This window comes from Monopterus albus, unplaced genomic scaffold, assembly GCF_001952655.1.
Source record: "Monopterus albus unplaced genomic scaffold, M_albus_1.0 scaffold336.1, whole genome shotgun sequence".
Classification (NCBI taxonomy): domain Eukaryota; kingdom Metazoa; phylum Chordata; class Actinopteri; order Synbranchiformes; family Synbranchidae; genus Monopterus; species Monopterus albus.
Window position 1 is genome coordinate 96,187 of NW_018128216.1, and position 15,125 is coordinate 111,311.

General features: G+C 41.0%; 1 pseudogene; it reads left to right on the forward strand.

The window, feature by feature from the left end:
* LOC109974515 (zinc finger protein OZF-like) overlaps positions 1-12,829 on the forward strand; it is a 19,123-nt pseudogene extending 6,294 nt beyond the window's left edge.
* Positions 12,830-15,125: the final 2,296 nt, after the last annotated feature.

Here is a 15,125-nt window from a genome sequence, read left to right on the forward strand (position 1 = left end):
ATTGGTCAGAGGTGCTACTCAACTCTCGGATTGGCCCGCCTCCATCCAAGGTTTGCATCCTGTCTGCCCCAGGCCATTGTGTACAGTGTAATGCATATCAAGGATTTTATTGTCAATTCACTATATGTGCAGGACATACAGAAATCGAAATACTGTTTCTCTCTCACCTATTATTGGGTTCCATAACATTTAGGAACTAAAACAGAATAAAGTAGAATAAAAATAGAATAGAATAAGAACTGGATTGACGTAATTAGGATAAATCTAAATGGTACAGCCAATAAGCTGTGACTCAAATCCTTGTACAGTCAGTGACGGTAGTGCAAACAATAATAGGAGATTGTCAGATGGTTCAGCATCACCAGGGCGTTGGTGATGAGGAGCCAATAACATATGAGGTATACATGGACAGTACTGCAAATGACCAACAGCAGCAGATATCCCGGCAAGATATCCAGGGGGGATAATGGATAGTGTTCAGCATCCTCGCAGCCTGGTGAATGAAGCTGTTTGTAAGTCTGGTGGAGTGGGCCTGAAGACTCCGATACCTTCTCCCTGAAGGCAGGAGTCTGTAGTGGGAGTGTGAGGGGTGGGAGGTGTCATCAGCAATGCTGATGGCTCTGCGGGTGAGGCGGGTGTTAAAGATGTCCATAGGGGAAGGCAGAGGGGTACTGATGATCTTGCTGGCTGTTATCACTATGCATTACAGGGTCCTTCTGCAGGAGGCAGTACAGACTCTGTGCCACACAGTGAAACAGCCAGTGATGACGCTCTCAATGGTGCCCCAGTAGAAAGAGCACATGATGGGGGGTGGGGCACTGGCATGCCTCAGTTTGCGGAGGAAGTAGAGGTGTGTTTGAACTTTCTTGGCCAGTGTTGTGGTGGTGTTGGTCCAGGAGAGGTCCTCAGAGATGTGCACCCCAAGGAACTTGGTACTGCTCACTCTCTCCACTACAGCACCGTCAATGGTCAGTGGTGGATGCTTTAGAAGTTTTCTCTTAAAGTCCACGATGATCTCTTTAGTCTTCCCCACATTGAGGAAGAGGTTGTTGTTCTTGCACCACTGGACCAATTAGCACACCTCACTCCTGTAGTTGACCTTATTGATGTTGGTAATGAGGCCAACTACAGTCGTGTCATCTGCAAACTTGACAGTGTGGTTGGTGGGTCAGTCGTGGGTCAGCAGTGTGAAAAGCAATGGGCTGAGCACACACCCCTGCGGAGTCCCTGTGCTCTGCATGATGGTCTTGGAGATGTTGCTGCCGACCTGCACATTTTGTGGTCTCCTTATTAGAAAGTCCAGCACCCAGTAGCAGAGAGAGGTTTTGAGTCCCAAGTGTCCAAGATTTTGTGCAAGCTGCTGGGGAATTATTATGTTGAATGCTGAACTGAAGGCTAGGAACAGCATTCACATAAGAGTTCTTTGAATCTAGCCTAGATTCAAAGAACTCTTGCGTGCGGGCTGGATGGAGAACAGCAGTAATGGCATCCTCTGTGGACCTGTATGCAAACTGAAATGGGTCGTGAGAGGGAGGAAGGATGGACCTGATGCTCTGCATTACCAGCCACTCGAAGCACTTCATAATAATTGAAGTCAGTGTTACAGGCCGATAGTCATTGTAACTGGTTGGGTGGGGCTTCTTTGGAATTGGAATTATTGTGGTGGCCTTGAAACATGTGGGAACAACTGCTTTGGCTCAGAGAGATGTTAAAGATGTCCATGAGGACATCCTTGAGTTCCTCGGCACAGTCCTTTAAAATATGACCAGGTATGTTTTACATTGCATACTGTTAACTCCTTTACCCCGATCTCTCTGTCGCAACTAGAAAAATGTATGTTGCACTTAAATCCTGTTTCGTCTCCCCTTGATCCTGGCTGGAACAGGATCAAGGGAAAGCAAAGCAGTTGTTCAAGGAGGTCATCGACACCCTTGGACCCTCCCTGGTCACTTTTATCAATCTCTGCCTTGTATTGGGCTCGGTCCCCACATCCCTGAAGCATGCGATAGTGAGACCACTTCTTAAGAATCCTAACCTTGATCCTTCCCTGCTATCTAATTTTCGTCCAATTTCCCTTCTCCCTTTTATGTCCAAGGTTTTGGAAAAAATCGTTCTTAGCCAGCTACAGTCTCACCTAGATCGCCTAGACATTGCTGACAAGTTTTAATCAGGTTTTAGACCCCGCCATAGTACAGTCAGCACTATTTAAGATTCATAACAACATCACCACGGCCCTTGATGCCAATTGTCCCGTTATCTTAGTTCTTTTAGATTTGTCTGCGGCTTTTGATGCAGTTGACCATGCGAGTTTACTTTCGAAACTTGAACACCTTGTCGGGTTGAGAGGTGCGGTTTTAAATTGGTTTGCTTCTTTTTTGACTGTCAGAACCTTTTCTGTCATCATTGATGATTTCTCATCTGACATAGCTCCTCTCACCTCAGGTGTTCCACAAGTTTCTATTCTGGCGCCATTATTTTTTTCTTTATATATGGCACCTGTCAATTATATCTAGCCATAATGTTCACTTTCATTTTTATGCGGATGACATCCAGATCTACATACCACTGCTCCTGTCTGACTCAAACGCACTTCGTTGCAAAACTGCATTAGTGACTTCAAGCAATGGCTAGCTCAAAATTTCCTGCATTTAAATGAAAGCAAAGCTGAATATATTCTCATCAGCCCCGATTCGGTGGCAGTTGCAGCTGGTCTAGATGCCTCAGCCCTCCAACTCACAGATACGGTGAAAAACCTTGGAATAATTTTTGACAGTGGGTTCAACTTCGATAAGCAGATCAGATCATCATGGTTAAGACCAGTTTCTTTCACCTAAGACTCTTAATGAAGGTGAAACCTTTTTTGTCACCTGCCGATTTATAGAAAGCCACTCACGCTTTTGTTATCTCACGTTTAGACTACTGTAATGCCCTTTATGCAGGTGTGCCTCAGGCTTTACTCCGAAAACTGCAATTAGTTCAAAATGCAGCAGCCCGGCTGTTATCAAACTTCCCTAGGTATGCTCATATTACCCCAGTTCTTCGCTCCTTACACTGGCTCCTCTATTTGTTTTTAAGGCTATACATGACCTTGCTCCGCCATACCTGTCGGATCTTCTGTCCAGGTACATTCCGCGTAGAGCCCTTCGCTCCTCAGAACAGTTGTCCCTGGTTGTCCCGTGAGCCCGATATAAAAAATGGGGCGCCCATTCTTTTGCTGTATATGGCCCCAGCCTCTAGAATTCCCTTCCTCTAGAGGTACGCTCTAAGACGGAGCTAGCGGGTTTCAAGTAGGCTTTAAAAACTCGTTTTTTAAAAAAAGGCCTTTTATGCTTAATCTGCTCTTACTTTCTCTGTTAACGTTGTTTTATCTTGTGCTTTGATATTTCTACATTGGCATGATACTTTTATAATTCAGTTTTAGAAATTTGTGTTTTATTGTGTCTAGGCTTGATTATTTTAGTATGGTTTCCACCTAGTATATTTGCTCTTACTGTGCAGCCTCTGGAATTCCCTTCCTCGAGAGGTACACTCTAAGACGGAGCTAGCGGGTTTCAAGTCGGCTTTAAAATCTAATTTTTTTAAACAGGCCTTTTATGCTTAATCTTCTCTCCTGGGTGGGGGGGTTCTGTGTTTCAAAGTGGCCAAAGAAGAAGTCTTGAGGCTGTTCAGCAGAGAGATGTCACTGTCACAGCTTCGAGGTGGGGGTTTATAGCCTGTGAGGGTTTGGATGCTCCTCCATAGACTCTGTGCCTCTCTAGTGTTGCTGAAGTGTCCAAATATTTTTTGCTGTATTGTTTTGCCTCCCTGTTTTCATGGAACAGGTTGGTTCTTGCTGTTGCTAGGCCCTAAAGGCTGCATCCTGAGCACTCAGGAGTCTGTGAACCTCACCTGTCGTCCATGGCTTCTGGTTAGCACGGACAGTGATATTTTTGCAGTAAGTGACATCCCTGATTCGAACTTGGGCCGCGCGGCGAGAACGCTGTGCCTTAACCACTAGCCTACCAGGGACGGCCTTTCTTTCTTTCTTTTGACATCATCAATGCACTTTGTGATGTATACTGTGACCGCCTCAGTGTATTCCTTTGTTTATGTGATTGTTGTGAGTGGCTGCTTGTTTGAAAATGTCCCATTCTGTAGTGTCAAAACAGTCCTTCAGAGCATAAGAAGTCCCCTCCGGCCACACACGTACCTCCTTTTGTGTTGGTCTGATGGCTTTCACTCTAGGTCTGTATGCAGGTCTCAGCATGATGGTGATGTGATCAGAGAGACCCATGTTGGGGAGGGGTGAGGCTTTGTATGCTCCCTTGCATGCGGTGTATACAAAGTCTGATGTGTTGTCTTCTCTCATTGGAAAGTCCACATGTTAGTGCAGATTGGGCAATAAAACCTTTAACCGTGTGATTAAAGTCCCCAGCTGTGAGGAATCCGTCTGGGTGCACTGGCTGTTGTTCACTGATGGCCTGGTAGAATTCATTTAGTGCCTCACTCCTATCACTGGTATTAGCGGTGGGAGGAATGTACGCAGCTATCAACAGGATTACTGAGTACTCCCTACATAAATAGAAAGGCTGACATTTGATGATAATACAACTCCACCATCGGAGAGCAGTGTTTATGAACAATAGCAGCGTCCCGACACCAAGCATCGCTGATGTAAACACAAAGTCCCCCCTCCTTGAGTTTTACCTCCTTCCACAAGGACTCGATCGGCTCAGTAGCATGTTAGCCCAGCTAGCTGGATAGCGGAGTCCGTGATGTTGCCATGCCTCCGTAAAGATGAAAACACAGCAGCCCCTCGCATCACGTCACGCATATCTCAGGAGCTGTATGTGGTCTATTTTGTTGTCCAGTGAGCGTACATTGGCCATAATGAGGGATGGTATCGCAGGTCTGTGTGGGCTAGCTGCTAGCCTAGCCTGGATGCCTCCCCATTTGCCCCACTTCTGTTTACGCTCACACCGCTTCCGACACCTCCTCTCAGGGGGTGACGTAGCTGGTGTGTCCATATGTATGTATGTGTGTAAATTATATATAAACACTGATAAACCTTCTTCTATATATACATATATATTATGACAATCATCCTATTCTAAGTTTTTCAACATTAATATTTGACAAAGCCCGACGAGGCCACAGAGCATGAGTAGTAGAGAAAACCACATCAAAAAAACAAGTAGCTCCCTCTCACCATCGAACACAGACAGCTGGGATGACATTCTTTTAGACAGACACCTCTATTATGGTATCAAACAGAGGTTAAACAATTTACGACAGAATGAGAAATAGGAGTACCTACAATTCCCAAAATCCTAAACTGAACATAAGTACCTAGACATAATACAGGGTGGGCCACGGAAAAGTAGCCCACCTTTGGTGATATATACCAAAATGAATTCAACTAACTCTGTATAATTTATCTATGATGATAGGAACATCAACTTTACAACGAAATAAAGATTAGTCCCCAATAATAAATAATTTTAAATACTAATCTTTTAAACCTCAAATTCAGATAGTTTTTAGCAGTCCTAAACCAACTATTTACTCAGTTTTTTTTTACCCAATAATCTGATTAAAAGAACTTAAAAATCACCTGCTCACAGTGGCTGGGGGGGCTCCTCCCGAAGCTGACAGCTTCTGATGGCTGTTAGCTCTGGTTCTGTCCACACTACACTGACCAGTGGTCAGTGAGCATGTGAGCTTTGACCTTAAGTGTCATATATTACCTAGTGACAAGGATGTCTGCTACTCCTCGCTTCTTCATTCTGCTATTGCATTTTTTAATATATGCTGGGAGAGAGGCTTCAAGCAGAATGTGACTATGTTATTCTTTAACACCCATTCATTTTGCAACTAAACATAAGTTTATAATTTCTTAATCTTGTCCATCTTTATGAATTCTCACAATCTGGTTTGATTTGTTCAAACAATTCCTAAACATGTGCAGCCATGTTGAACTGGACACAGCCCAGGCCTTCACTGTGCAGACATGATGGTTGAGGCAACCCAAAGATCCGTACGTGGATAATCAGACATAGGGGGTATAACTGGTCTCACGTTTGAAACATATGGGCGCATCGATACTCTGGTATCAAAACTTCAATACCCACTGGTCAATATTTTGGAGTCAATACTTTTTAAATATTGCGATACCACTGTGCTAATACACAATGTGCAATTTGTTTTCACTTCTGAGAGTTTAGGTATTAATTAAACTTATGTGTGAAAACCAGCCCAGGCGTATTTTAGATGGTGTTCTGTGTCACATAATTATGGCAGCAGCCATCAGATCAGATGTCAGAGCCAAAGGCTTACTGCGCAGCCTCAGTCAAGTACTGTCTCAATCCTTACTCTGCTGCTCAGAATGGAGTGTTGCCAACTTGGCGACTTTCTCTCTTTTTTAAATCTGAAGACTTTCCAAATTTTCTTGGGGACTTTTTTTGTCAGAAGCAAATTGTGATAAATCTAGCGACTTTTTCTGGTGTTACTGGACACTTTTCTGGTGTTTTGGAGACTGACGTGAAAGCACATATCACTCCGCAGTTACTGTGCTCAACGAGCAGCGGGTGCAGCCGTAAGCCCCTCCCCCGTCCCAAAGCACTAACAGGCAGTCAGTCTCACAGTAGCCTCGTGTGGCGGTCCCACCTGCAGTTAAAGCAGAGGAGACCCACACCGCTCCGCATCCAGACTGCAAATGAATTGCACATGCACAAAGCCGCCACAGATCCCGCCCTGTCTTACAGAGCGGGATGTGAATGTAAATGTTTCTCCACTGTCGTGCTAAAATAAATCACTGCATTTGACTCAGTCTCATTCACTTACTCACCTCGTCCACTGTGTGTGTGCCTCTCTGTGACATAAATTAAACATCTAGCTAGCTAGCTGTCTCAGTCTAAACTGTATGCTCAGAAATACAGAAAGGAGTGGGAATCAAACCTTGAATTAAAAAAGGCTGGTTGAAGCCATTTATTGGAGATGATACAGGGCATACTACCTGTATTGTAAGGCTGATTTCCATGCCAAACTTTGCAACTCAAAAATGTACTCAAAAGGCAAAGCCTTATAACAGTTCCACCCAAAGCAAGCTGCCATTAATGAGTAAAAAAAATTAACTACAAAAAAGGCTGAAGCCAGATAAGTGTGGTAAAAAGCTCATTTAGAAATTGGATGTCCTTGCAGACCCTTAACTCCATCCTGTGTGTTCAATATGGTCTGAAGTTGTCTAGTGAGGCTTGCTATGAGCACAAGCTGCCTGGCAATGTTTTGCAACTTTTTGGCACATCAGCTGCTTACTCATTTAAGTCAGCTCCCTCAGTTGCTGAACCTGCCATAGAAAGGCAAAAAATGGACAATTATGCAAATTAGGCGATGACATAATTTAGCAACTTTTAGGACAGCCAATAGCTACTTTCCTTACTGAGGAGTTGGCAACACTGTTGTAGTGGTTCAAGTTACAAGTTAATGTGTACTATGTAATGTAATAGATTACATACAGACAATACATTTGTAGCTAGGCCTTAGGGTGAGCTGAACAATGCTTACATAATTTTGGCAGGCTTTGACCCTGCCCCTGCACTCACAGATAAGGTAAAAAACCTGGGAGTGATATTTGATGCCAGTTTTAATTTTGATAAGCAGATCAGAGCCGTTGTCAAGACCAGTTTCTTTCACCTCAGACTTTTAACGATGGCTAAGCCTTTTTTATCCCGAGGAAACTTAGAAAAGGCGATTCATGCTTTTGTTACTTCGCGATTAGACTATTGTAATGCCCTTTACGTTGGTATATCTCAGTCGTTGCTGAGGAAACTTCAACTGGTCCAAATATGGCAGCTCGGCTTCTATCTGACACTCCCAGGTATGTCAATATTACTCCTGTTCTTCTCAAATTACAATGGCTGCATGTACATTTTAAAGTTGAGTTTAAGATTCTTTTATTTGTGTTCAAAACCTTACATGGCCGTGCTCCACTTTACCTGTCGGAACTTTTATCTATGTTCCTCGTAGAGCCCTGCGCTCTTCTAATAACCTGTCCCTAGTGGTTCCACGGTCCCGATCCAAAAAATGGGGTGACCGCGCGTTTGCTGTTTATGGCCCCAGACTCTGGAACTCACTACTGCTTGAGATTCGGTTTATCACCGAGCTAGCCGTTTTTAAATCCACATTAAAAACGCACCTTTTTAAGCCGGCTTTTGATCTTTAATCTGTTTTATCTGCCTCTAAATGGCATTCTCCACATGTTGTTTTATGTTCTATGATTATCTTGTTGACTGTTTAGTATTGTTGTTTGTTTTAGTATTGTTTTAGTCGATAGATATTTCTATACTGTGCAGCACTTTGGGTCCTTCTGAGTTGTAAAGTGCTATATAAATGCTGTTTGTTATTATTTTTTTTGTTCTGAAAATTGGGTGTGTGTCAAATGAGAGCTTCAGGGAGACGGTCTGTTTCCTGCTTTTGAGCACATTTCAGAGGGTGTTTTCCCGTATAAGAGAAGATAGGAAGCTAAGTTTTGGAATTGACATAAGAGCCAAAAAAAGACCTGTGAACAAAAAGGTGGAATGGGTGAACTGAGTGTGTGTTCAAGAGCTAACAGAAAAGAAGAGAAACAGGATTTAGATTTTTCGACAAACTGACTAAATGATCTGACAAGTCTTTTATTCGGTGCTTTTATTTATGTCTCTGCAGAGATGGTGATTCTATTCCCTACCATTCAGACTACTGAACTGCCGTTCAAATTATTGAACTGCTTTTTGGAATAATGAATGATCATTGGAATTAGAATGATTTGTCTGAATTAATCTAGTTCACATCAGACATTGGTAACCACCCTGTCAGAGTGAGCTCAGTCAGAAGCATTGCGACGTGGCAGCATGGATGGCTGAGGGAGAAAAAGAAGCGCAGTGTGGTGCTATTTTTCATAGTGATGGGACATCACTATGCTTCAAAGCATGTCGAGAAATCCAGGAAGTGTTTAGGGAAGCGCGTATCGATACAATACAGTTTACGATGAGTGACGTCATCAATGATGTTTGAAGCCTCGCTGCGGTTCGTGAAGTGGTTCGAATTTTGCTGCAGTGTATTGATAGTTATAAAGCCCAAGGAATCTCCATAGAATTCGTGGGTAGTGTTGAAGTTGTGAGAGTTCATGAGTTATGTATTTCCAAAAAGAGGAATTGCTTAAACCCCAACACTGTTGAACTGATTTTAAATAAAAATTAATAGTGTCCCCCTACATCACTTGCACATTAGACTTCTAAACAGCTGAGCTGACAGGAGTTTATTACCAGGAACTACGTCATGTTATTAATGGACGTAATTTTCCTTTTAAGGGGCAAAAAGTTTCGGTATTGGTATCGATGGAAAAAGTATGGTATCGAAAGGAAAAATGTTGGTATTGCCCATCCCTATTTTAAGCAATACAATCAATTAATTAAACACTGCTGTAAATTTTAAACTGATACTTTAGACCCACTACTTGAGGTTTGAGGTCTGATTTTCAATTCTTGGCATTACAGAGTTAACAATGTGATCTGAAGTATTGTTTTGTCCAGGAGATGCTGATTAAAGATGTCATGAAAATTTGCATGGTACATGCTGTACACTGTGTGCACAATTATTAGGCAAGTGAGTATTTTGACCATATCATCATTTTATCCATAATTTCCAACTCCAAGCAGTATAAACTTGAATGCTTATTGGACTTAATGCATATCAGGTGATGTGTTTTAGTGTAACGAGGGAGGGTGTGGCCTAAGGAGATCAACACCCTATATCAAGGTGTGCATAATTATTAGGCAGAATATTCTTCTCTGGAAAAATGGGCCAAAAAAGAGATTTAACTGACTCTGAAAAGTCAAAAATTGTAAAAAGTCTTTCACAGGGATGCAGCACTCTTGAAATATCTAAGATATTGGGGCATGATCACAGAACCATCAAACATTTTATAGCAAATAGTCACCAGGGTCGCCAGAAACATGTTGAGAAGAAAAGACGCAAATTAACCACCAGAGATTTGAGAAGAATCAAATATGAAGCTACCAGGAACCCATTATCCTCCAGTGCAATTAGGGAGTCATGTTTTGGGAAAGTATTGACAATTGCCACCTGCATCCTGTTAGAATATCTTTGGAAAAGTTTGGTACTTTCCAGCTTTATGTAAAGGAATGTGTAAGGAGGCGGGAAGAAATAGTATGAAATACACAGTGTTAGAGATGTAACTTCAGATCATCTTTGCTGCTGCTTGCTGTATGATCTCCAGATGCGCATCTGTGAATAAAGGTAATTGGTGCACCTTGATATTTTGTGTGTGACTGAAATTCTTTCCACTATATCTGGACTCGAGTAGAAGTGTGAAACTTCTCAGTATAAAGGTTATAAAAAAGTTGTATACAAGCACACGTCCTTAAGGAGATAAACAGTTTAATACCTCAATGGCCCTTCTAGATGAAAGTATGTGGAAGTATGTGACATGGCCCCCTTCTTCACCTGACCTAAACCCTATTGAGAACCTTTAGGCCCTTCTTAAGCAGGAAATTTACAGTGAAGGTAAACAGTACACCTCTCTGAACAGTCTCTGGGAGGCTGTGGTTGCGGCTGCACAAAAAGTTGATTCTGACCAGATCAAAAAACTGACTGACTCTGTGAATGGAAGGCTTGTGACTGTTATCGAAAAGAAGGGTGGCTATATTGGTCACTGAGGTTTTCTGTTTGGAATTTCAGAACTGTTTATTTGTAAATTATGAGTTTGTTTATTATTCTCACTTTAACATGTGAAAATAAATAAGTGAGATGGGAAAATCTTTGTTTTTTATTTAGTTGCATAATAATTCTGCACACTAATAGTTGCCTAATAATGGTGTACATGTAGATATTCTCTTAAGAAAGCCAAAACTTCACTTTTACTACTTAAATGTTCAGGTTTGAGGGTTTGTTAACATTTTGGATTGACCAAGAGCACTGTAGTTGTGCAATAACAAAATTAATCCTCAAAAATACAACTTGCCTAATAATTGTGCACACAGTGTATATGGTTACAGACTTCATTCCACCATGAGATTTATCTCTCTGCATATGTCTGTCACTATAGAAGCAGAGTGCTATATAAAAAGACACCCACTTGTCAAAGCATTCCTGTCACAGTGTGATCTAAAGATTCATCTGAGATGTCAGACTGGAAAGAAACCGGACAGCTGTGACCAGTGTAGAAAAACCTTTGCTCCAAAGAATCAGTCAGAATAGGGTCAGAATATTAGGAGCACCTAATAGCTAAACAAGTTTAAACTTCTTACCGCAAGTTTAAACCTCTTACGGTCATCTGTCTTTATGAATTGTCATGATCTTGGTTTCATTTGTTCAGGCAATTCCTAAACATGTGCAGCCATGTTGAATTAGACACAGCCCAGGCCTTCATGGTGCAGACACGATGGTCAAGATAGCCCAAACCTGAGTGTACCTGAGTGGGTCTAAAACATCAGTTTTAGACTACTACTCAATCTACTACTTGATGTTTAAGGTCTAATGTCCAGTTCTTGGCACTGCAAACTTAATGTCATGTGAACTATTCTAGAAATTATCTTTTGTCTGAGACCTGATGATTAAAGGGTGTCATGATGGTACGTACTGTATATGGTTTCATCTCTCTCTCTCTCTCTCTCTCTCTGTCATTATAGAAACAGAGGGACACAAAGACATCCACTCATCACCACTGTCAGCAGTGTGACAAAGCCTTCCTAAGGCCATCATACCTAAAGATTCATGAGAGATCTCACTCAGGAGAGAGGCCATGCAGCTGTGAACAATGTGGAAAAACATTTTCACTGAAGGCTAGGTTAAACTGCCATCAACAAAGCAATACTGGAGAGAAACCATACAGTTTTGATGAGTGTGGAAGAAGTTTTACCTGGAAGAGTAACTTAAATGAGCATCGACAAATTCATACAGGAGAGAAATTATACAGTTGTGACCACTGTGGAAAAACATTTACTCATAAAAGTACTTTAAGGCAACAGCAACAAATCCACACTGCAGTGAAACAGTACAGCTGTGACCAGTGTGGAAAAACATTTTCACTGAATTCTCACTTAAACAGGCATCAACAAAGTCATACTGGAGAAAAACCATACAGCTGTGACCACTGTGGAAAAAGTTTTATTTGGAAAAGTAAGTTAAATGAGCATCGACAAATTCATACATTAGAGAAACCATACAGCTGTGATCAATGTGGAAAGACATTTTCACTGAAGACTAGCTTAAACCGTCATCAACAAATTCATACTGGAACGAAACCATACAGCTGTGACCACTGTGGAAAAACCTTTACTCAGAAGAGTTCTTTAAGCCAACATCAACGAATTCATACCGGAGAAAAACCATACATCTGTGTTCATTGTGGAAAAAGTTTCACTAGGAATAGTCAGTTAAATGAGCATCAACGAATTCATACTGGAGAGAAACCATACAGCTGTGACCACTGTGGAAAAACCTTTAGTCAGAGGAGTGCTCTAAGCCAACATCAACGAATTCACACTGGAGAGAAACCATACAGCTGTGACCACTGTGGAAAAACCTTTACTCAGAATAGTGCTCTAAGCCAACATCAACGAATTCACACTGGAGAAAAACCATACAGCTGTGACCACTGTGGAAAAACCTTTACTCAGAGGAGAGCTTTAAGCCAACATCAACGAATTCACACTGGACAGGAACCATACAGCTGTGACCACTGTGGAAATACTTTTATTCAGAAGAGAGCTTTAAGCCAACATCAAGAAATTCACACTGGAGAGAAACCATACAGCTGTGACCACTGTGGAAAAAGTTTCACTTGGGAGAGTGGCTTAAGTTATCATTGACAAAATCATACAGAAGAGCTTCAGATTGTGTTTTCACTGTAGCCGCTCCTACAATGCGGAGTGGTCTTCTACCTTAGCGTTGTTCCATCACTGATCTTTCTGTCTTTAAATCCAAACTAAACATTTGCTGATTTACTTTGGCTTTTGGTGCTTAACCAGTGTTGTTGGTGTTGATCACTTTGTTTCTGTTTTCAATATTTAATGTTGCTTTTTTTATATTATGTTTACCAGGTGTAAGTAAAGAACTTTGGTACACTTTCAGTTATTTTTAAGTGTTATATAATTGTTTATAAAAGTTTGAATTGAGAAAGGCATATACATTTGTAGCCAGTGTGGGAAAAGGCTTACTTTTGCAAGTGGCCAGAGGTGTAGTGCTATTTGGTGAAGTACCGAAGTGTACCTAATGGCTCACACCCGTGCATGTGTTCAGTTCATTTGCGGCCTGTTTTGAGGGGAATGTAAATGCTTTTCCTATGGAGGCACCTGTAATTACCCACATGATGTTATACTGACTTTATTCTCTGGTGAATTTGTAACTGCTTGTCACAGGGTGCATGTTATAGGCATAGAAAAATTAGCTGTGTGTAGGTCAGCATATGCCTTAGTTTGGCCATCCTGTACTCTGCTTGAGCTATATAGACCCACAGCTGATCACTCACAGGTAAAACTGTTTAAATCCCAGCATCACTTAGGTTAAATGTAAAGTCTTTTGACTTTTGTTGTGGTTTAGCACTATACGAATAGTTAAGTTGAATTCAATTGAATAGAATGTTAGTCTCCAGGGACCCACTTGGAGATTACACCGCAGTTGGTCAGTATGGATGGTCTGAGTTTTATTTGTCACTTGTTTTTTGTGAACAGGGTCTGTAATCAACACTAAACTGTCACTGTGAACCATCCTTATTATCTGATTGGACAAAACACAAACTGGTGCCAGTTCTGCATCAGAGCATGCATTGTTTTGAGCCAACATTGTGAACCAGTGACACATTTACTCTTTAATGACTCGGTCTTCACAGTAGAGCAATGTTATAATTTTAACAAGGTTATACAAATAGTGTAGTGCTGTTCCAGCAGCACTACACTAATGTGACCTGAAAACCTATCAACAGATTCCTACTGGAGAAAAACCCTGCTGCTGTGAACAGTGTGGAAAAAGTGTGGACCTTAAGCTTCCAATTTTGCCCCATTCATTTCTAATGGGGAAATTTCTGTAAAAAAAGCGGAATATCTTAAAATGTATAAAAGTTATAAAAAAGTTGTATACAAGCACACATGTCCTTAAGGAGATAAACAGTTTGATACCTCAATGGCCCTTCTAGGTGAAAGTATGCAGCAGAAATTAGATGCCGAAAAACAGCGGTAGAAACCAGAATAATAACTAAAAAACTGCATTTCCTGTTGAAAATGCGTGTGTGGATGCGAATTGCTGAAAGATCGCCCTGAATATGCTGAAGACTTTGACACCTGAATGGTTTTGCTAGCTGAAAGTATGCTGAAGTAGAATTTCCCCATTCTTTTGAATGGTGCAAAACTTTCAAAAATAAAGCTACATATTTCAAAAGTATGAAGTTTAGAAAGGTTCTGAATAGAAGCATGAATGTCCTTGTGGATCTGAACATATTGATAGCTGAAATAGTTCAAAGTATGCAGAGGTAGAATTGTCCCATTCTTTTGAATGGTGCATAACTTTCAAAATAAAGTTACATATTTCAAAAGTATGAAGTTGAGAAAATGTCTGAATAGAAGCATGAATGTCCTTGTGGATCTGAACATATTGATAGCTGAAATAGTTCAAAGTATGCAGAGGTAGAATTGTCCTATTCATTTGAATGGTCAAGATTTTCAAAATAAAGCTAAATATTTAAAATGTATGAAGTTTTGAAAATTTTGGAATAGTTCTATGAATGTCCTTGAAGAGCTGAACATGTTGATAGCTGAAATAGCTGAAAGTATGCTGAAGTAGAAGTTTCCCATTCATTTGAATGGGGCAAGATTTTCAAAATAAAGCTAAATATGTCAGAAGTTTGAAGTTTAGAAAGATTCTGCATAGAAGCATGAATGTCCTTGAAGAGCTGCACATTTTGATACCTAAAATTATGCTGAAAGTATGCTGAAGTAGAATTTTTTTATTCATTTTAGAGGTGCCAAACTTTCAAAATAAAGCTAAATATGTCAAGATTTGAAGTCTAGAAAAATTCTGAATAGAAGCATGAATGTCCTTGAAGAGCTGAACATTTTGATACCTGAAATAGCTGAAAGTATGCTGAGGTAAAA